The following is a 23,502-nucleotide window of genomic DNA, read 5'->3' on the forward strand; positions in this document are numbered from 1 at the left end:
AGATTTACAAGAAATCTTCCTGCAGATAGTAAAGCTGAACTTGTCGTTACATGGGAAAAATGCCAATTCTGAGAAAAGATCCCAATTCCTAGGCTATAGACTCTTGCTATCTGGAATGGATCCAGAGCTAAATAAGGTCATTGTCACAATCAACTTGTGTTCAAGTTAGTGACACAGGTATGGCAATCAGGTTGATAGGTTATTTTTGGAGATTTATATATATATATATATATATATATGCTTGAAAATGGAGTCCATTAATTGCAATCATTAGAGAAGACATTATGTTCATTTAGAAAAATTAAATGCCAGAACGCCCTTGCAATGTTGAAATCCTGTTTTTTTCCTAGGCTGTATATTAACATTGTGTTATTTTCAACTTTCATTCTCGCTACACGTACATTCACTGCATATATATCACTGCATGTATATGTCATTTAGGACAAGCACTGATTAAAATGCTTACAAATCAAATCCTGAAGTATTTAATCAGCTTTAACTTAGCCCTTACTTCACCAAACTGTGAAGTCAATGCACAAGCATTATACTAGTAAATGGGAACTAAAAAACCATGCCAAGATTTAGCCCAATAACAGAAGAGACTTAACTGTACGCTAGCTGTGACTTCAGAGAAACAATGAAGCTCTTTTTTTGCAAGAATGAATTCTGCAACTGTCTGACCTACAGAGAGAAAGTCACACTTAAACACATACAAAAAGTAACCTTTGAAGGCTAATGTCCTGCTCTGAACTAGGGCAGGCCCACTGAAGTAGAATATGTGAGAGTCTCCCCTGGCATTTGCAATGAAGAATCTATTGTATAGTCCCAGAATATTTTACTAACGTATGTAACGTGAAGTTGAACTTTTTGGCTATGTACAGGTGTTCAAGAAGCCCAAGGCAGAAGCACTCTAACTTTAGAGCTTTACTCTAAGTGCCCAAGATTATGTTGGAAGCAAGCAGACAACATGTTAGCTCTTGTGGGGGCGGAGTTCGGAGCTTGCCTGCACAGCCCAAGTCCAGCAGGAAGGGGGGCTCTCATACATCTCCCAGCATGCCCCACAGGCTCCCTGGGCTGCCAAAGACTCTCAAATGGACCTTAATAGCCTAGCCACCCCATGATTGCCTGGCAGGGACATCACAACTGCCCACCTGGACCTGATACAGCAGTGGTTCATCACAGCATGCGCACACATGGCCACAAGCCAGCAGCTGCCCATCCCACACATGCCCATCCACCATGCCCTGTGCCCTCTGAGTCTCTGTGCGTGCGTGCGTGCATGCGTGCGTGTGCGTTAGGGTGATCACCTTTTTTAAATGTAAAGGTGGCACACGTGCCCATCTGCCCCTGCCCCTTGTCCCCTCCTCCCTGGCTCCGGGCAGACAGGGGCACCTCACTACAGTGGTGTGGGGCTCCCAACGGAAGAGCAACAGGGCAGGGAGACCCTAGCCCTTGCCTGCATCTGCCCCCACCCTGTGCACTAATTTGGGGGAGGAGGGGGGGGGCTCTGCAAGCTTTCTGGCTGTGTTCCTGGCCACATGCATGTGTGTGAGCATGCACATGCACATGGCACCCCCTGCATCCCACTTCTAGTAGCCCCTTGCAGGCTAGAACACTGACAGCCTGTGAGGGGAAACCGTCCATTTCCTGCAGATCCTTGAACAACACTGTGAATCTGGGATAAATGCTGTCCCAGAGTCATGCAGCCTGGGACTGGGACTTGAGGTTCCCATTCCAGGACTATCCTGCCCAATTAGGAATAGGTGGGCACCCTTGTGTGTGTGTATGTGTACATGTGTCCCAGATGCTTCTATTGATGCCAAAGCCACTAGCATCACCTGGTCCTGCACAGTGACAGGCTCTTTGGATCCATGAAGCCATGGCCAAGTAACTCCTCACCGACATGGACTGGGAGCCCTCCCGGAATGAATAGGACTAGAGGGTGTTGAGTGCCCTAACCTTGGCACCAAGCCATGGGTCTCCATCTCCAGGTTTCTCTGGCCCTCTGGCATGGGCTCCAACTCCCCCAGAAGTACACACTGGGGCTGCAAGGGAATGCAGCGCAAGAAAGAGACTTGCCTCATTTTAATCAAATGCTGAAGCCACCAAATTTTAGCATGGTTATTAAACAAAAAGTGTGGAACATTGCCCAGTCTGGAACTTGGAACTTTCTTCTCAGTTAATATTGAGAGAGTAGGGAAAGACCCTGGCTGCACCGGGCAGTTATGACACATTGAGGGGGGAGAGGGTGGGTAATTGTGAGGGTCATCTTAACAAAACATGAAGCCTTGGGGCACCAAGGGGCAGGGCTGTCCCTTGGGGGTGTGAATCAGGGTGACTATCCCAGGCCCAGTGCTTTGAAGGGGGGCGCCATGTGCCGCTGCTGCCAAGTGCCACCAGCTCTCCCACCACTGAGCACTGCCGGCTCCAGGCACTCGCCCCCACATCCTCTCCGCTCCACCGGCTCTAGCCACTAACCACTCCCCACCTCCCAACTCCAGGCCACACACAGGCTGATATGCCCCAGGCCGATATGCCCCAGGCCCCACACACCCATAGGAATGGCTCTGCCAAGGGGAATGCAAGATTGTCACTTGTTGGTTTAAGTGTTGCACCTACCAAACTTCTGTGTGCATAATAAAAGCTGTGGAACTTTGCATGCTCCAGGGCTTGGACCAGAGCCCAGGGGGTTGCCTAGCCTTGCAGAGGCTGCACTGCTCCCCCACAGCAGGACCAGAGCCCAGATTGGCCTGGCCCAGTGGCGTGGTGGGCCTCACTCTCTCCCCACATTCTGAGCACTCTCACAGCTTTCCAGGACTGACCTAGAGCCCTCTTCAGGCCCTGTGCCTAGGCCGGCAACTGTCAGAAGCTAAGGGTATTAAGTCAGCCCTGGAAGGCAGGCTGAGTCACTACCGGCCCTGGAATCAGGTCTCAGATAGCCTATCTCCTCCCCTCCTGCACTGCTGCTCTCCAGAGTAGTCTCCACCAGATATATTCCTGGCTCCTTGGACCTTGGGTCAGCAGATACCATGCACCACATCTCCTGTTCTGGGGTGCCCCTGCCCCCCACCATCCCTCAAACAATGTACAGTGTGAAGTGTTTCCCCTTGGCCACTATCCTGTCACCCCAAAGAAGAGTCCCTGGAGTGGGGTTCTCTATGCTGGGGTAGGCTGGGTGGCAGCGTCTCCCACAACTTCTGCCTGGGAGGGCTATGGTCTCTCTGTGGAAGGTAGCATTAATGCCATTCAGGGGTGTCATAGCTGGATTCCAAGTGGTCTTTGACTTTGTGCATAAACCCCTTATCCTGGCGCTACAACTCTCTCTGCTCCGTAGTGGAGTGGGTGGCCTTCCTTAGACAGTGGGTGGCCATATGTAGACCTCATTCTTGGATCTCCATGGGCCTGGAAAGCTCATTCAAGTGCTGCAGCAGCATGGGTGCAAGCAGTCTCCAAGCTGTCCATTCCAACCCCCCCATATCAGGGACTCCATTTGGTCTTCATTTCACTGGTGTCATCTAAACACATGTTTCCATTGCTCTGCAGGTGTCTGGCCAACTATCCTGAATCCAGTATCTCAGGCTTCCTATGCACAGATGCAGAGTCTGCAGACAAGGGAGACACCAAGGGACATCTGATGAGTCCTCTGTCCAGACCCTCTCCCCTCCCCCCGCAACTCTGGGGCAGGATGCTGCACAGCTACTCACAACCTGGTACTGACCACACCATGGAACACCTGTGTTTTGCCTCCCAGATGGGAAAACCCAGATGCCTGAGCTCCATCTCCCTGCTGTGGGACCCAGAAGGGCTGGGAACCCCAGCATCCAGGCCCAGGGGGATAAGCCTTCTCTGGTTCTCTGAAAGAAGAGGGAGGAAGGGAGGGAGGGAGTGGGGTGATTTTTGCCAGGAAATAATTTTTCCTGTTCTCAATGCACCTTACCTGCAGTGGTGCTCATACATAGGTGCTTTGCCAAATGGCACCTGGGGACATACCAGCAAAAACCTGCAGTTGCAACTGTTGGTTACACTTCTGCTGTGGGACTTGAAAAAAACTTTCAGTGTCTTTTGGGGTGTGCTTGGGTGCTAGTTTGTTTTAGGCAGATTCGTATCAACATAGTGGCCTCTCTCAGGAATGCAATGTGACCTTGAGGAATGGTGTAGTCAGTTGTCAATTAACCAGAATTATGGTCCCACTTAACACAGACTGTTACACCTCCAACAGCAATAGGGGGTAACAATCCTGGTGCCTCAGCTTTGTTCCAGGCCAGTGATGTAGGGGTGTTTGAGAGGCAGGGAGTCAGTGGAGAACATCAATAAATCAGTATCATCAGTCTCCCACATGGACAATCACCGAGCCAAGAGTACACTGAATATCAGAGTGGGCAACCATAGCCTTCCCTATGAGTATACCCCAACTCACAAAAGAGTCACATTAGACTGTTCCCTCACCTATAAACATCATATTCAGAGGGTCAGCAATAAAGTCTCTGCTTAAGACGTTTAGCCAGCATGACATGGGGTGCAAACTTCAAAGTTCTCAGAACCACTGCATTTGCAATGCTATATGACCCAACAGAGTACTGTGCTCCCATATGGTCCCGAGGTTGTTACATTAAAAAGCTTGACACTGGACTTAATAGTGCACAAACTCATAACAGGCTGTACAACTTACACACACACACACGTATTCCCTGAATTCTAGGGCTGCATCCACACATGCAAGCACATGCAGTTTGTGGCACCACAAACTGCACACATTGCACATTAAACTCTATGCAATTTCCTGGTAGCAGAAAAAAAACCCTGGGGAAAAAATTGCACCAAGCATGCCAAAATAGCATGCACTGAAACAAATACAGACATGAGGAAGCAAACAGCCCAGGGTAGCCTGCTCCGCCTTATCCATGTGCTGTGGAGACCCCACACTGAGGCATACTGTACCAGTGGCTTGCTGGGTCACAATGTGCCTTGAGACAGGGGAGCAGGGAGCCCTTGGCTGGCTGCTCCCCTGTCTCTGCATGCTTCAGCATGGGGGCTCCACTAAAGAGCCCATGTGCTGAAACATGTGAAGATGGGGGAGCAGGCAGCCCAGGGTTGCATTTCCCTGTCTCCACATGCCTCTCCCCAACAGGCTGGGGCACAGAGTGCCTTAGCACAGAGGCTGCCTGCCAACTCGTTTTGCACTGAGGCACCCTGTGCTCCAGCCAGAACCTGCCCCCACCGCCCCGCAGCACATGGAGCCTAATCAGAGCAGCACGTTGAGATCTGGGAGGAGCTGGGCACGGGCAGTTTGCCCACAGCAGAACAATGTGTCAATAAAGTGCACATGAAGGGGCGTGGGCTGTGGCACAAAGTAGCAGCACAAATTTGCACTGCTACACTGCAAGCACACGTCCCTGCTTGTCTGGACATGGCCTAGGACATTAAACCACATGACATAAGAAGACAGACCCTAACTACTCCCCTGATGCCAGGTTTCTGGGCCCATGCAGGCCAGGTACTATGGCCTTGTATGTTGTGCTAAATTTTGGTAGGGGGTGGGACGAAAGCAAATTGAATGATCCTTCTGAGTAATCCGGTCTGAAATCTATTCCTACAGCATTTATACCAACACCAAATGAGTCCCCATCGGGCACGACATCGACAAAGCAGCATGGGTCAAGCTGAACAGACTGACATCTGGATACAGATGCTTCAAAACAACTTGGACAGCCCCTGTGTGAATGCGGCGTTCATTAAACAATACAGCACGCAAATGAAAGCTGCAGTCTTTACAAATGCCTAGACAGGGTTGATGGAATCTGCACACAGAGCGATTATACCAGACAACGGTTCATAGCTGGATGGAGGCAATTGGGAGCAGGAGAAGAAGTTGGAAATAGGGGCTTCGCTGCCTCGGGTCACTGAGAGCCCAGGGGCAGGCCCAGCCTAGTATTCAGGTAGAGGGGACGAGGTCTGGCCCAGGCAAGACTGTTGTCCCACGAAGAGGTGAGCAGGTGCCACAAAGCTCCATGGGATGTTGATGGAATGTGACTTACTGTGATCTGGTACAGATGTTCATTGCGGCACTCTAACCTCCGGCACTGAAATCCGATACCACATCTATCCAGAGTTATCTTAGAGCAGGATTTGCCATTTTTGCAGTGCTCTGTGTGTCCTGACCATCTGCTCGGTTATGACTGTAGAGTGCTTTCTGCGCACTTACCACACAATAAGTATAACTTCTGTACCTGGCTTTTGATCCTGGGGTACAGGGTTATCAAGACCAAACACCTGCAAGCACCTAATGGGAACCCTGAGACAGGCGCAGTTCTCACTTTCTGACACTTTTTGACCAGCACCTTATTGCTTATACCAGATATTTTGTCTACCAGATACAAGATGAGTAAATGAAACACCCCGATATACCATAATTTTTATTTGACTGCAATTCTGCAAGGAACTGTATTAGCTTACCACAGTGGCCAAACTGAGAGGGACACAGGGACTGCCAGAATTTGTCCGCCTTATGTGCACAATAGATACCAGTTAAATCGTGCCCAGATCACTGCAGCTATCAGAATATAGGAGTGCAAAAGATATTCCAGGAATTCACCCTGCATCAGAAATTAGTGTATTTTAGTCTGTAGTGACAGAGAAAAATGCCCTGTTAGTGCAACTGTACAAAGAACAAGCAACCAAATTAATAACAGAAATAATGGATACATAGAGAGCTCCAGGACTTCTCTCTTTTTGCTTTTAAAGTACTAAAATACATAACAAAGAAGCTGGTCTGAGATCCTAGACTTAACATGGCTTATCATTCACAAATGAATTCCCCGGAATGGGTAAAACACAGGCTGAAGCCAGCCATTAAAACACGTGCCAGTGGCAAACATAACAACTGGGATCAGTAAGCAGCAGATATAACATTCCTTTTATACACAACTAATTTCTCCTGAGAATGTTAAGGACACATCTGAATTTGCGCTGAATGTAAGAATACAGACAGTGGTAATTTTAAGATTGCTGTATTATTCTTTTGTCCATATGGGTCCTATTGTTTTATGAGTGCTACTAATTGGCCCAATTCTCCACCCCTTTGATGGGACTTCTTACATTAATAAGTACCATTCAAAGAAAGAGCTTGAAATCTGGGACAATTGTGTATAGCTATGCAAACTAATATAAAGATAAAGGGATTATTGATATTCAATATGCTTCTTCATGGGGTGAGTCCTCAGGCAGTACCCTGTGCCATCTTCCTTCTGAAAGGAGAGCACATTGTACAGCAAAGTCCACAGACCCTTAGAGTCCATGGTTTCTTTAACACTCTCTAGAGTGACACTCAAATCTCAGGCTCTCTAGACGTCCAACAGTCCATATAAAATTGTAATACTTAGGCCTGGTCTAGACTGAAAGCATCTGATACTACAGCAATCTTCATATGTAATTATTTGGGAGATTTTTTTTATACCAGAAAAACTTCAGTGTAGACCCAGTAATCTTTTCCCAACATACTTTATTTCAATTAAGAAATTAGTATAAGACCTACTGGCAAAAGCACACATTTACTAGTATGAACTGCATCCCTGCTAAAAATATTGCTGGTATAGCTACATTGGCAAACCTTTTTATTTTCTTTCTTCTATGCCAACAAAGCTTTAGTAACTGGCCTAGAAGCACCTTTATCATTTTTTTTGTTCAAATCCCACAGTATTCTTGGTGTTACTTACTCTGGTTTCCCTTCTCCTGTTTCCAGTGAGACAGTGATTATGGAAGGTAGCTCAAGCTATTTGGTTTCCAACTTTTAGGCTAGATACAGACATTATAGTTAAAGCAGTATAACCCATCAGAAACTAATCTAACCTGTAACAGAACAGTTCAGTACACATAGACTGGCTTAAAAATGGGGGAACCTGGATGGATGTAGACTTAATCAGTTCAGGTTAGAGCAGTATATCAAACTTCTGTAGCAGATCCCATAGTGAATCACTTCATTCCAGATGCCCCTTGCAGGGTGGTGTGCTAACCTTGGCTGGTGTTGATCTGCTCTGGGTGAATGCTCAGCCCAGTCCCTGAGCTGTCATAGGCAGGAGGCATAAAAGCCTCTGTCTCTTGCCTGTACAGCTGGATGAAGAGGAGCATGAACAACACGTGCCCCCAGAGGCCGGGGGGCGGGGCACAGAGACCACCCACAGGTGGTAGCAACAATGGCGGCAGTGGGGGCATGGTGGCAGCAAGTGGGATGCTCCCACAGGTGTCCACAGCAGTGTCGGCAGCAGGGGGGAGGGTGGCGAGTGCCGACTGGTGGTTGGCAACCACCTGCAGATGTTGCCAGCAGTGTCAGCAGCAGCCAGTGGTGATCGGTGACCACCTGCAGATGCCGCCAGCAGTAACAGCCCACAGGTGCCACTGGCAGCACCTACATGCACCCCCTACATATTGCCAAGGAGGGGGAAGGAGCCCCCTGACCACACAGCCCCAACCCCAAGCCAGCACGGGGAGGGGCTCTGTCTCCCCAATCCTCCAACTTCACACAGCCCTCCTGACAGCTGCAGACAGGAGCTGCAGCTCAGAGCCACTTGGCTGTCTGTGGTGCCAGGAACTGGGGGTGGGGAGAGTGGGAACGGAGCCCCTGCCATGTGCAGCCTCCAGCTGGCTGGCTCAGGTCTGGGAGATGCTGGGCAGGATCCGTGTGGCAAAGGGCTCTGCTCTTCCCCTGCCCCCAATTCCTGGCACAGCAGACAGGTACACAGCTCCTGCCTGTAGCTGTCAGGAGGGTCAGGTGGGGGGGTGTCAGCACAGCCAGGGGGACCCACGCAGCAAGGGGCTCCACTCCCTCCTTATCCAACCTGCCTGATAGCTGCAGAGCTCCAAGTCATGGATCCTAGCTGTGACTGTCAGCCAGGCTGGGAAACAGAGGTAAGAGGGACATGGAGCCCCCCGCCCCGCGTCCCTCCCCCTCCCCACTCTGCTGGCTAATCAGGGGTGGCCAGCTGCTTGGCTGGTCTCAGAAATCTCCAGCACCCTGCTGGGACGCATGTGAGAGTGCCCCCAGCCTGCTGGCCTTGACTTTTCTCCATCCTGATAGGTTTTCTTTGTTTTCCCAGCTTTACAGTGAATTCCATTTCTCAAGTTTTCTTTCTCATGGCTGGAAACTCAAACATGTCCTCTCTGCCTTTAAGCTCAGTAGTGAAATGCTAAAATATTAAGGATAAAGATTGGGACAACAATTGAGCCCTTCCCTACTTCTTTCTCAAAGGCTTTATTAGGTTCTTTCTTTCTAATCCCACTGGAAAGCCAGTAATTTAAAGACATTATTGTATATTAAAATTGAACAGCATGAGGGGAATTTGGCAAAGCACATGATAGTCTCACAAGTTGGAGATGGAGTTTTAAATGGAAAATGGGAAATTAAAAGGAAAAAAGACATTAAATTTATGTAAAAAGAAGAAATAGCCAAATACTCTGGGACACAAGGAAAGAAAACAGAGAATACTAGCAGCAAGACAAATTCCCAAAAGTTGGTTTTAAAATTACAATTGCATGATTTGTGAAAATACATTTTTGTGTGTACCAACCATTATTTGCACACAGTTTAGGGGTTAGCCTGAATCACAAAGATTAAATCTGGATATGAAGTCAAACCTAACTTTTCTAAAGTTAAGAGTGCTTGAATCTCAGGATCAGGTCCATCCTCATAAAAACAAACGTAAGATTTTTACACATAAACAACTGTGTCCATAAAAAGAATACTTTGGATATCATTTTAAAAACCAAAATAAGATCACAGGAAAATATGGCCATTTGGGTTCTTAAAAGCTTGTGCATATTTACCCTGATTTGAGACTAACACAGCCAGCTCTCTCTCACTGTTTGAAACACGGTACCATAAGAAGGATCACCAAAATAGGTCAAAAAATGTATGGGGAAAAGAGCCTACAATTTAATATGTTCAGAATAATACAATGTGTAGGGCATCCAGGGATGTTCATTGTTTTGCAATTTTAGAAACAGTAGCATCATTAAATGTCAAAATAAGGGGAAATAAAACAGAAAAAAAAAGTTGTCAAAATGCCATTGTTATTCTCTTGATTATTACATAATATCTCAGACACACAATTTCTTAGCAGAGTTTAATATGTTGCTTAAACCTGAATTAGTATCCTTTTTATCAAAAAATAGAAAGTATGCATCAAAGATTAAATCAATAGAAAACAGCCCCTAGATGTCATTGTTGTAGCTGAAATGTTTGGAACTATAGAAAAGCTAAATATTAAACAGCAACTGTATAAAGCAAAGCAGACCTAAGTAGTATCAATTCCATTCAATTTTAATCATTAAGTTCCCTAGTTCAAAGGCCCCTGGTGCTGTAAGATAAAGATAACTAATTTACAATGGTGGCATGACCTGAGGTGTATCTAGTCCAGTATCCTGGTTCTGATAATAGGCAATATCAGTTGCCTCAGAGGAGTTTGTAAAATCAAATTCATACTGGCAAGCCATGGAACAATCAATTCAGGGAGGAAGAGTCTTCCCAACCCCTGCCAGTTAGTGTTTGTCTTAATGCCTAAAACATTTGGATTATGCATCTTCATATTTTTAAATTCCATCTAATGTAGCTATGGATGTTCTCGTTATCCACATAAAAGATTAATCCTTTTTAAAATCCTACTAAGCCCTTGGCTTCAAGCATATCTTGTAGCAACAAGTTCTAAAGGTTAATTATGTGTTGTGTAAAAAAAGCACTTACTTTTATCGGTTTTAAATATGTGCCTTTTCAATTGCATTGAATATTAATTGTTATAATACTATGAGAAAAGATAGTTAAGAACTCCCAATTTATTCCTTTATCACATTTATTATTTTGTAAACCTATATTACACACCACCTTATTCATCTCCTCTTCAAATTAAACAAACCAGCCTTCATTCCCCCTGCATATTGGAGTTTCTCTGTCTTTAATCATTTTTGTTGCCTCTCTCAGAAACTCCTTGATTTCTGCCATATTTTTTTGAAATAGGGTTCCAAGAACTGAACATGGAAAACAAGTGAATGTGCATTATGGTTTTAGTCAATGGCACTGTGCTACATTCAGTATTATTTGTAATCCATTGTTCATACATTCTGACATCACACAGCATCTTCCAGGCTGCAAGCTTGTATTTAGATTAGAAAATGCTGGCATGTCCACAATCACTGTTTCTGCCACAATAAACAAAGATCCTCAAGATGGTAGCCCAGTCAGCCTGCTTAACCCAGATTCCTTCGATGAATAAAGCTTCTAAAGTACAGACAGATCCCGATAGATCAAATCCATCACTGAGAAGTCACTTATCACAAAACCTAGACCACTCTCAGTTGTGCAACAAGGTCTGAAGCTTGATTAAAATAGATTAGAAACATATCTAGATACTGTTACGAGTGTTCAGTAACCAATTTCCATGGCATTTTCACAAGAAAATTAAAGAAATATTCAAGATAGGACTTTGATCCTTACTTTAAACTAACTACTCGGTGCAAGAAAGGATATGATTTTTCTTTCTGACATTTCTGCCATACTTTGATCCACAGGGCAGCCTCTATGACCCCAGCTTAAGTTAGAGCACATCCATGTACTCTTTATTTATTGAGATATTTCACCTCAGTATTGAGAATAACAATGGTGTGCATTTAATTTACAATTTGTAGGACCCCATTTATATGACACATTGTAATAAAGTGCATGTTATAAAATGTTTGGAGCGGTTCTGGAATAGTCAGGTTTCAAAGTGCAGAAAATTCATGGGCTAAATTAAATTTATTATCGACAGCCATATAACTTATGTTTCTCTGTTCATTAATAAAATTGAACTTTATGCCATTAATCCTAATGACTGAAAAGTGTTTTGAACCAGAGGTCAAATAACTAAAAAACCTTACAGGCAAGTTATTGCAGAGGAGATTCTCTTGTTCAAAAGTTTATACCAAAAAAAATCACTTTATTTAAACTTGATTTGTAGTTAATTAAAGCTAGCATCCTTGCTGAAATATCACCTCTAATTTCCAGATAATGCATTACTTTAATTTGTAAACTGAATTTATGTTTAACATCTCTCTTATATCGGTCCACCTCTCTTATACTTTGCATATATTTAAAGTAATTACCAAAATTTACCAACATTCTTAGTTCTTTTTGTTGAAACCAAAAAGTGCCTGGTCTCTACCATGCTGGGTTATTATCCATATTTTATGACTTCAAGACTGCCTACAGCTTAAAAACAATCAGAACAAAATTATGAGAGGTAGAAGCATCGTAAAATTAGAATCTCTCCCACTCATGGTAAAACTGTAAATGCATTAAAGCGTGGAATCATAATACTTCCAATGCAAGTGGATATACCTGAGACTTAATTGCCATAAAGAATAACACAGCAAGGGGAGACTGTTATCTAGCTACTACAAAGTTTACATCCAGACGCATCATATCAGATGCTACTCCACGCTGACTAGATAAAGGAGTAAAAGAGTTTTATACTTAGTGAAAGAGACAATCCCACAATATGACTGGTTAATGAAATTATGACAAATAATTACAGGTAGAAAAAAACAAATTATATGGCCAGTGAAAGTTGCTTACCGCAAGCTAAGTGGGGGTGCCAAACATTGGATGAACTATAGTTTCAGGCAGTCTTACAAGGACATCAGCAGCAGAAAAACCACATTTTTATCTAAAAAGTATGTACCTAATATGGTGGGGAGCAGGTGGCTGCTGCAGCTTTCACCTGCCTCTCCCCACCATCTCAGCCCCTCCCTGCCTGGCCCCTGCAGCCTCTGTTCCCCTGGCACCTGTCCCCCATAGCCTCTGCACCCCTGCCCACCTCCAGCAGCACCTGCCCCCTTCTCCACCGCAGCTGCTATCAGTCATGGCTCCACCGCCATCCAGCCCAGGGCATAGAGCACAGGCTAGCTCCAGCCTCAGCCCATTCACACCATAGTGACAGCTATGGCAGGAGCTCCAGCACGCCAGGGAGAGCTGCCACCACCACTGCAACCACTACTGCGTAGTTGGGCTGGGGCTGGTGCTACCCTGTGCTCTGTGACCAAGTGCCAGATAGGGCTGGAGATGAAAGTGATAGCAAGTGGGAGGGAGAGGAGAGAAAGAGGCTGCAAGGTATGGCGGGGGGGGAAAGGAGTGGGGTCAGGGGCTGCCGGGTAAGATGGGCACCAGTGGGGGGAAGGGACCATGGGGTTGGTGGTGCCAGAAGGCATAGGCACAGCAAGGTGGCAGCGGGCACAAGCAGTGGAGAGTGGGCAGGCACTGAGGAAGGGCCAGGGCCCACAGTCATGGGGTAGGGCAGGCAGCAGGTAGGACAAGCGGTGGGGGGGAAGGAGTGCAAAGGGCCAAGGTCAGGCTATTTGCCCCTTCCCCTCCCCCACTACCTGCCCCCATGTCACTACTTTCCCTGCTGCAGTGTTTTTGGGGAGTGAATTTAAGACAACCCCCAATAATCAGTGGGGGCTGGGGTGGTCTGGGTGCAAATGCACATGGTTGACAGCTCAAAGATTGCAGGTTTGGGGCCACAACAGAAACATTCATGGCACAGCCTGTCAAATTCCAACAAATCTACAAAATCTGCTAAATACCTTATCACGGGAACATGAAAAGGAAGGAATAAAAGCAGTATACAATATCCTGCCATGGTTTTTACTGTGAAGTTACTGATACGCTCATATGTAACCTTAAATCAAGCTGATCTGGGAATATGTTTTGGTAGTAGAGCACTGGAACAGGTTACCCAGAGAGGTGGTGGAATCTCCATCCCTGGAAATTTTTAAGACCTGGCTAGGCAAAGCATTCATTGGCTTGGATGATCTAATTGGGGATGGTCCTGTCTTGAGCAAGGTGTTGGACTAGATGTCCTCTTGAGGCCACCCTAATTTTTTTTTAATTCTATTAATTAGATTCTATACATGGAAATTATAGTAAATGTATACATTTTCCATGTATAGAATCTAATTATTGGAGATGGGTCATCTTAAATTCAGATCATCTTGGTTTTGGGTAAATATGGTATTGTTTATTATTTGAGTTACGTTTTATATTGCACATATAATATATTCCAATTTTTGTTTCTAATTATTTTTAACAAGTACTGAATTATGGACCCAACAGCTGGACCTAGGCTTTTTAAATTCTAGAGGTAGCTCTGACTCAAGTCCACCCTTGTTTCTGGAAGAGAGTTGCTCTTATGTCCAAGGTAACAGGCCTATTAGGATTAATTGGACAGAAACAAAATGCTGCCAAGATTGCGAATGCTATCCAGACAATTTTAATTGCAGATATACGTCTAACCCACTTGAATGATGACAGACTTTCAGTGTCTTTCTATAATTTTCATAAGCCATATTTTCTGGCCTCCAGACTGAAACCACTGATATCACTTGCTATGCCCATCACCTTTCTACTGTGCACAACAGCACTCAAGTGGAATAAATGGCATTGGTGAGATCATCTTCCCAGCATGTCCCAGTCAGCCAAGTGCAGACAACAAGTTCTGGTGGACCTATAGTACAAAACCAGTACGACCCGATTTTGGACCAGGACCATATCAGTACAGTGCTACAAATCATGGGGTCAAGAAGGTATAGAACCTCATGCAATTAACCGCAGTGTGGACGCAGTCAAGAATGCACTCCACACCTAAGGGCTGGTCACTACAGTTAACTCTACAGTGAAAGAAACTGTCACATAACACTAGACCATTATAATGTCTGCAGGCATGGCTACTGAAGAGACATTGCAGTCCTATATTACATTCTCAGCAATATTCATGTTAAGTAAAAGAAACTGGAGTTCTGGACAAGACTATTTCACTTTAGCATAGACTATGTGCTAATATTACTGTGACTCAAATGCCCTCTTTTTCTGGGTAATAAGGAACAGATAGATTCATTTTTAATCCATTCAGTTTGTGACATTAGGTGTATCATGGAAACTTGGTAGCTTTCTGTGATCCTGCTCTAGAATTTGCATGTTCTGGGGTAAGAAGCGTCTCAAACGGGCATTGCAAGGTAGGCAAAACTAGAGTTGGACTTTGTACAATGATAGAACAACAATCGGCCATTTTGGTTTTGTTATTGAACTGTTACTACCATACTTACTGATTTATTACTTATAATAAAAGTAACCGACGTCCCAGTCACATGAGTTTGTACACTCAAGACTAACACATGAAGTTAAAACGTTGACTACGATGACAACTCTGAAGGCAGTTTCCGGCCATCTGAAAGTTGTGCAGAAGTTATAAGCAGGCTCTGAGGAAAATCAGGAGAAAACACCAACTTTCTGGATCACACCTATATCCCAATGCCTGCAATAACCCACTACCACCTTTTCTCGGCAGTCAACTGAAATATCTAGGCTCCTTTCCTTGGCGGTGCTTTCTTGAGTTCAACTTGAAAGGATTGCCACTAGCGTTGAGCTCCCAAATGTCTCGACTTACTGTTCCAGGGGTTTTGGCTGTAGCCATGTTGGTCTAAGGATGTAGACAGACAAGGTTCTTTGGGTAAATCTGGTATCTTTTATTAGATCAAGTAAAATAGTTGAGAAAATTCTTCTTCGCAAGCTTTTGGGTACAAACAGAAGGGTGGTTGTACCCAAACATTTGCAAAGGATTTTTCCAACTACAGGCAACCCCTGCTTAACGCTGTTTTGCTTAGCACTATTTTGCTATAACGTTCATTTAAAATAGATACAGGTAAGCCCCGCTTAATGCTGTTTCATGTCGCGCTATTTCACCCTAACACTCATTTTAAATTGACACAGCCAACCCCCGCTTAACACTGTTTCACTTGGTTCTATTTCGCTATAATGCTCATTTTAAATTGATATCTGATTTCACTTAGCGCTCAGCAAGTTTTGTTATAACGCTCGTGGTTACCATCTTAGGTCATTAAAACAATTGCTGGTTGCCATCTCGGGTCATCAAATACTTCCGGTTTCATTTAACACTCGTGTCACTTAAAGGCTTGGTTTTTCAGGAACCAATTAAGAGCGCTAAATGGGGGTTGCCTGTACCTGATTTCACTTAGTACTCAGCAAGTTTCGTTATAACGCTCACAGTCACTTGCAGTCACAAGTCAAATGACCCAAGATCAGCTGCAGTCACCATCTTGGGTCATCAAATACTTTTGGTTTCACTTACTGCTCATTTCACTTAACATTTGGTTGCCATCGATGGCGACTTGCCGTAAAAACACTTGCAGTCGCCATCTTGGTTTCACTTACTGCTCGTTTCACTTAATGCTCAGTTTTTCGGGAGCCAACTAAGAGCGCTAAGCAAGGGTTACCTATCTTTCAGTTGATCTAATAAAAGATATGCCATTTACCCAAAGAACTTTGTCACCTTTATTGTCTCCCATGAAGGGCTCAAGCTGCCTCTTGGAAGATGCACCCATGGGCATGGGCGACTGGCACCTCCCGAGTCAGGGGGGCACTTGCCCCCCCTGACTGGACAGTCAGCGACTGGGGGGAGTCCCCCCGCTGCCGATCCCACAGGCTGGGGGGTGGGTCTCATCCTGCTGACCAGGGAGGGGGGTCCCTGCGGCGACCGATTGTGCTGATCCTGCCGACCCGCAACTGGCAGCGGTGCTGGCACTTCCACGTTGGCAGGATCAGCTGCGGAGGGACCGCTCCTCGGTCGGCGCTCTCAGGGGGGCACCGGCACTCTCGCCTGCCCGGGAAGGCTGGCTGGCAGGGGGTGCCCGTGCACCCATTTCAGCTGCAGAAAGGGGACATGCCCCTGCTTTCCTGGGCTCAGCACTTCGGTGGGTTTGCTCGAGAACCAGGAGGGTGAGACCCGCGTTGTGCCACCAAGGGCAGCAGAGGCTCCCGGGGCATCTCTGCGCCAGGCAGTCCCGAAGGGCCGGGGGGAGGGGGCGGGGCCCCGCGGTCTCCATGGCGACGGGCAGGCGGAGCGGGGCCCTCGCACTCGCCGGTCACCTGATCCCTGCCGCCGTCACGTGACCCGGTTCCATCGCCGCCATCTTGAAGCGGCGACCCAAAAAGAAAAAAAAAAAAAAAAGAAAGAAAGAAAAAACCCGGGAGCGAGGAGGAGGAGGAGGAGGAGGAGGAGGACGAAGCGCGAGCCCCGCGGGAGGAGGAGGCGGCCCGGCAGGTACCGCCGCCCGGCGTGCCACGCGTGCCCCCGCCCCGGGCCCGCGGCTCCTCTGGGAAGCAGCTGCGGGGCCGCTGCCGCCTGTTGCTCGGGCGGAAACAGCCCCGCCGTCTCACCTGGGCCCGGGCCCGGGCCCGGGCGCGGGGGGGGCGGGCGGCCTGGCTCGCTCCGGCCGCGGGTTGAGGCGGGGCTGGAGGCGCGGGCAGCGGGGAGCGGGACGAAGACAGCCCGCGCCGGAGTCGCTGCACGTGTTGAGGCGCTGCCTTGCCACCGGGCCGGCTGCATGGGCCTCTCGACCGGGCCACGCGTGGTTTTGCACGTGTGGCCGGGCAGAGCGTATCGCCCGCTTGCCCGGCAGCGGCCTGGTCGGTGCTCTGCACGTGGGGCGGCCCGTCTGCGTGGCGCGATTCACCCGGTCGCTTTTTGGGACGTGTGGCCGGCCGTGTTCGGCACGGGGGGGCAGTCTGAAAGTGTGGGGCAGTTCACTAGTGAATTAGGGAAGATCTGCTTTGGGTAGCAACAGCCTCGCGTTGGGCTTGTCACTCCGTGTCAGCAGCACCCGCGGTCCTGAGACTGACAGGTAGCGATATTTTACTGTAAATGGAAAAAAGAGGTTGGAGGGGGGGAGAGGAAATCTTGTCTCTTTCTATTAATATACGTCCCGCCTTTGACGGCGTGGCATTGCGGATACTCCACACTACCCCCCTCCCCCCCATGTAGTCTGTTTAGGGCCTTCGGTCCCCTTAGCTCCCATCCGGCTTTCACAGAAGAACAGAAAAATACTTTTTTTTTTTCTTTTAAAGTGAAACCACAAAAATTAAAGCATTTAAAAGTTGTTTCAAGTACTCCTGGGTTTTTTTTAGCTCACTTTGATGTTGACTCTTTCAAGTTGCCATCATCTGAGAATATTTTTGAGTTCTGAAAACTGATCTTGCCTTATGCAAAGACTGTACTGGTATTTGCTGCACCTGTTGAGGGCTACCTGACATGGATATAAGCATGAAAAGGGGGGAAAAAAGCCTGTTGCAATTGCTTCTTTAGATGATAAATATCTAAAACACACGCATTAGGTTTTAAAGAATGGCAGGCAAACCGTTTTATTAACTTTCTTGTCCTGGTGTCCCCCCAGTTACCCGTGCATGTAAGCGAAGGCACTTGTAATTGGAGCCTTTTCCATGGTTTGCAAACATGACGTGAAAAGGGTGTAATTTGTAGTTAGGGATTGTACACAGTAGTTATAGTTAGCTCTTCAACAAAACTAAATACACTCTACACACAAGTGAGTTATCCAAAGAAATGCAAATACAAAATGTAAATCAAAGTATATTTACCCTTTTGTGGTGGAATACTTGAAATACTTGGATTTTTTTCAGTTTAACACTGGTTTTCTGTAGTCTGGGTATCAAACATCTGAGCCCCTCTGCTGTTGCAGCTAGCACCTAGGGATTTAAGTGTTCTCCCTGCATTACCTGCTGTCAGATTTCTGGTTTGCAGTTGCCATTCAGATCTGCTGGAGGAGGGCAGGTGAGTGGGGGCAGGTAGTGGCATTAACCCCTGTGTGCTGGCCACATGGACACAGTGGCTTTAGCAACTGCAACAAGAAGACAGATGGGCCAGATCTGGAAGTGAGACATCTGACCCATAAGAAACCTGACAGTCCAAATCCAGCCTGCCAGCTTGTTAGTTTGACGCTCCTGATGTACATTTTCTGATTTCTGTGTCAGTACTTCGAAGATGCCGAACTTGATCTGCATAATCTGGCTGGGGGCGGGTCTGTCCTATGAAAAAGCTTTTTTCTAACACTGCTGTATAGTCAGTCTGTATTTCCTGACAGTCTTGATACTTGTGACATGCTGTGTAGATGCTCATAGTCAGTTTACACAGAGCTGATTAAAGGCATAAGGTCTTTTTTTCGCCAATTACCCTAGAATTTGGGTTTTCGAAAACTTGTGCACTGAATTAGGGTAAACATCTACAAGTGATTTCAGTACTTATATATTTTTCAAATTTTGTGAAAAATCACAATATAGAAAAGTCAGTCTGTTGTTCAAATAATTTGGATTTTAATGTACATATTTATACCACAGCCAGGCAGAAATGCTTCACGTGAGCATGTAGCAAGTAAATGACATTAATATTGAAAATTTCTGCATCTTGCTTATATTTTATACATTATGTTGCTATATTTGCATACCTGAAATGGTTCAAATTAGCAATATGGTCTATTAGGAAATAAAAAAATAAATTTTCATAGAATTCACTATTTTTTTACAAATGTTACTATATTTAAATAGATGTCTTGAATACAAATATAATCTTGTTTTGGAAGTTTTGCTTTCATGTATTTGCAGAAAATTGGAACTTCAGTATTTTTCAAATAGTTCTGCATATATGTTCAGGGGAACATATTCATGTTCCCCTGAATCTCTTAACTTCAGTATTTTTCCAATAGTTACCATAATGTTGCAGTTTAAAGGAACTAATTAGATTCCAGTATAAACTCAGCACAAAACTGGAGGACAAGTAAAGATAATTTAGGTAGCTCATCTTTTCTCTGGGGACTGGTATGAGTTATGAGGTCTGTATTTGAAATACTCAAAGAAAAATGTGTAGGTGTTGTAAATGGGATAAGCTTATGGAGTGCCTGCCTAGGTATTGTAACAGTATCCAGTTCAGGCCTACCTGTGGTATATCTCCAGTTTTTCTTTAGTTGTTCATTGATTATTATGTTAAACTATATATAAATAAATGACATCTGATTTTATGACTCGATTTAGAGAATTATCTTAAACAAAAGTGCATAAAACATGAAGACCTTGATTCTGTATATGTTTATGTTGGACTGAGGCATCAAAGCAAAATCATTTGGAAAAACTTCAATTTTAAGTTCCATTTCTTATTCAGTTTAACTGATTTTTCTTCTGTACTTTAATAGATTTTCTTCTGTACTAGAGGGAGGGGAAGAAGGAACCAAGTGTATTAATAGATTTCAAGATATAGAATAGAGAGAACTTAACATGTGCCATAAATAAGTCTTCACAAATAGTTTCTTTTTAAATATAGAAGCATTACCACAAACTGAATACTTATCAGCACAAACATCTGAATACAGTATGAAATCAGTACAGAATATTGTATGTATTTTCATTTTTGATAGATCAAATGCATGCTCAGAAACACAAAAGTAAAGAATACTTAACCATCTACCTGGGAACATGGGGGGATGGGGAAGGAAATTGTGCTGTAACTTTTTTCAGTAAATTCCTCGTAATGGGAGGGAAGAGCATATATAAATGAAACTTAGCATGGGTTATAATAAAAAAAAAAAAAAGTAATTATTCCAGGTGTTTGACAAAAACTTTTTGTAGTGTAATCAATATTAAGGTTGACTTGATTTCACTTTTAATGTATTCCAGTGACCTACAGCAGAAGGCTTAATATCAAACAGTTCCAATTAATTTAATATGCTGAATTTACTGTTATACTTCTCTTCTGTTCTATTCTTTCCTGTTCTGAGGAATAGTGAAGAAAAGCCCCGGTCATACCCTGTTCACTCTTCCTTTCAGCTTCTGCTCTCTGCCTCTATGTGACACGGGATACTGGGCAAAATGGACCTATGGTCCGACCCAGTAAACGGCAGTTCTTATGTACCAGAGTTACCCATTTTTGGCTCTTCTTAATAATGTAGCCACCCCTTGGTTTATGGAGATTTTTAGCATGTGCTGTTTTGCCTGTTTGCTAATGTTTGTCTACAGCCTATTTTCTGTGGAGGAATTGTACCTGGAGTTACATGAGCCAGTTGTCTTTTGTTTATATATTCGAGCAACCATTTCTCATGCATTACACCTGGATGGAAACTGTCACTTCTTTGTGGATACTTCACATTTTTACTCTCCTCCTATATGATAAAGGAAAATCCTCTGGCTCATTTTTGAGGTTGAAGATTTAAAATTTGGTGTAAATGACTTTTATTTTGACTAGAAAATATCCTCTGCAAATAAGTTTGTATAGCCCCAGTTAAATCAGCACAAAATCATGTTCCAATCTTGGAACAAGAAGCATCCTCCAGTATTAAAATAAACACCATCTTGATGATGTGCTGCTTTGTGCTGTTCTCAAACTAAAAAGTTCAGTTCAATTTTTACATGATTTAAAGCAGTATTTCTAGGTGGGTGTCTTGTTTGGCAAGTTCTAGCACTAAACAGTTTCCTCTACTTAGCTGACTCTTGTGATCATATTCTGAAAAGAACAGTGTATCATTTACCCACTCTATTGTAGAATTATGTCTTTCAGCTTAATTTTGTAAATATTCTGCTGCTTATTCTGATAATATTTTCAGAGTTCACAAAAGGGTGACATACAACAAACTCTTTTCTCCCCTTATTTCACAGTTGTATAGTGAGTGCATAATTAGGAGGGGAAGGACTTTCACAGGAATAACAGAAGATCCTTTCTGACCTGTCCACCAAGAAAAATGGAATAAATTTGATACTGGGAGCCCTGGCTGTATTTGCAGATGCCAGTTGAAAGAAAAGTCTTTCTGTGAAATGAATGTATCTGATGCAGAACTCCAAAAGACTGTCTTTGATCACTTTCCGGAATAGAATTCCTCGTTATGTAATCTACTTGATGTGGCATTAAGTTCCCATTCTAGCTTCTCCACCCACTCAGTCTCAAAATCTGCTTCCAGTTTATAAACTTTGGCCACTAATATAATCTCTGCCCAACACCACAGTACTGTCTGTGGTTTATGGTTAATGTTTTTAAAAGGAAGTCAAAGGGGAAATAGTTAATGTGTCTTGTGCTTCTGGAACCACGTGGTTCTTTTCAAAACAGAAAATTATTCAGAAATTTTCAGGAATGGTTAGAAACCTACATTCACTTCAGAAGGTATTATTACTATTTTTCATGGTGTACAAGTCAACCCCATTTTTCTGATCCAAAAAGTTAGGAATTTCGTAAATCTGGTGTATAAGTCAACTTAACTTTTTGGATCAGAAATATGGGGTCACTTTATACCGGTCCCTGCATGCCCTCACTGTGGACTGGACACCTGGGGGTTAGATGTGCTGCAGCGCCACTCACATGGGACAGGGCTGGGCTTGGTGCTCAGCTGGCAAAGCCCAGGCAGTGCCGCTTGCAAGAGATGGGGGGCCGTGCCAACTGAGCACTGAGCCCAGCCCTATCCTCTGCAAGCGGTGCTCTGTAGGCTGTGCCAGCCAACTCCTGAGCCCGGCATCACTCACAGGGGACGGGGCCAGGCTTGGTGCTCAACTGGTGCAGCCCAGGCAGCACATCTTGCGGGGGATGGGGCCAGGCTCAGTGCCTGGCCAAGCAGCAGCTCCACAGCAACAGCAAGGACCACAAGCCATGCTTGGCCTGGGCCTGGCCCCATTGCCTCCAGCGACAGGGACCTGTCAGTAGGTGAAGATGGTCAGGTCAGTGCCAGGCCCAGGTGGCACTGGGAGGAGGGTCAAAAGTATTGATATGGTATACAAGTCAAGGTTGAATTTTAAGAGTTAAAAATTGGACTTCAAAACTTGACTTGCACACTGTGAAACACAATACTTCAGCCGAAACTGACATCATTAATCTTTGTATTAAATTTAAATTTGCTGTTTTCGATTAAAATCAGTGTGTGGTATTCAGGTTTTGATGGTTATGATAGGGAAATAATATTTATAATTACACAAACCAATTTATCCTTGAAAAATCCCGACCTACTGGATACTCCAGACCTTTGTACTTTGATTTATGCAGTTCTAGTATTACAAGAAAAAGTGTAAAAATACTCTTTCACTATTTAACATGAGACCCAAAAATCGTTTTTATAAGTGACCCTACAGGTTTCTGTTTTTCTTTGCTTTAATACTGGTAGTCTTAATTATTTGTAGGGACCTAGGTTTTCTGTTTCCCATGGAAAAATTAAGTAAACCATGGATTTCCCCCTTTACTAGAGTAAAATGCTGGGGGCCCCCTCTGGCAGGGCTGGTTGGGGCAGGGGCTGTAGTTGGGAAGTAAAGGGGCAACTGTAAGGCTGGGGAGCTGTTGTAAGGGAGTGAGGGGCAACAGTAGGGCTGGGCGGGATGTGGGGGGAGTGAGGGGCACCAGTAGGGCTGGGGGGGGGGGGGGGGGGCATGAAGGAGAGTGAGGGGCACCAGCAGGGCCAGGAGGGGTTGTGGGGGGCCTTTAAATTACAGATTTTGGGAGTTTTATCAGAGACCTTGCTTTTTGTTTATCAGGGAAAACCAGGATCCCTGATTATTTGTAATAATAATGGATTTAGGCTTCCACTTTTCGTCAAGGTAGCAAGTTAAACATAACTGGTAACTAAGTTGCATTTCTCCCTTTTGCACTTGTTACT

At 45.0% G+C, this 23,502-nt stretch overlaps 1 protein-coding gene across 2 annotated transcripts in view; it reads left to right on the forward strand.

The window, feature by feature from the left end:
- The first annotated feature begins 16,963 nt into the window (after positions 1 to 16,963).
- Positions 16,964 to 23,502, forward strand: part of ZNF507 (zinc finger protein 507) — a 33,564-nt gene continuing 27,025 nt past the window's right edge. The window contains exon 1 of one of the 2 annotated variants that reach the window (XM_006263265.4): positions 16,964 to 17,138. The gene's annotated coding sequence lies outside the window, so the exon portion shown is untranslated. Of the gene's footprint in view, positions 17,139 to 17,336; positions 17,719 to 23,502 lie in introns of those variants that run through there. The other variant, XM_019492946.2, reaches the window with a different exon arrangement.

This window comes from Alligator mississippiensis, chromosome 10 (genome assembly GCF_030867095.1).
Source record: "Alligator mississippiensis isolate rAllMis1 chromosome 10, rAllMis1, whole genome shotgun sequence".
NCBI lineage: Eukaryota > Metazoa > Chordata > Crocodylia > Alligatoridae > Alligator > Alligator mississippiensis.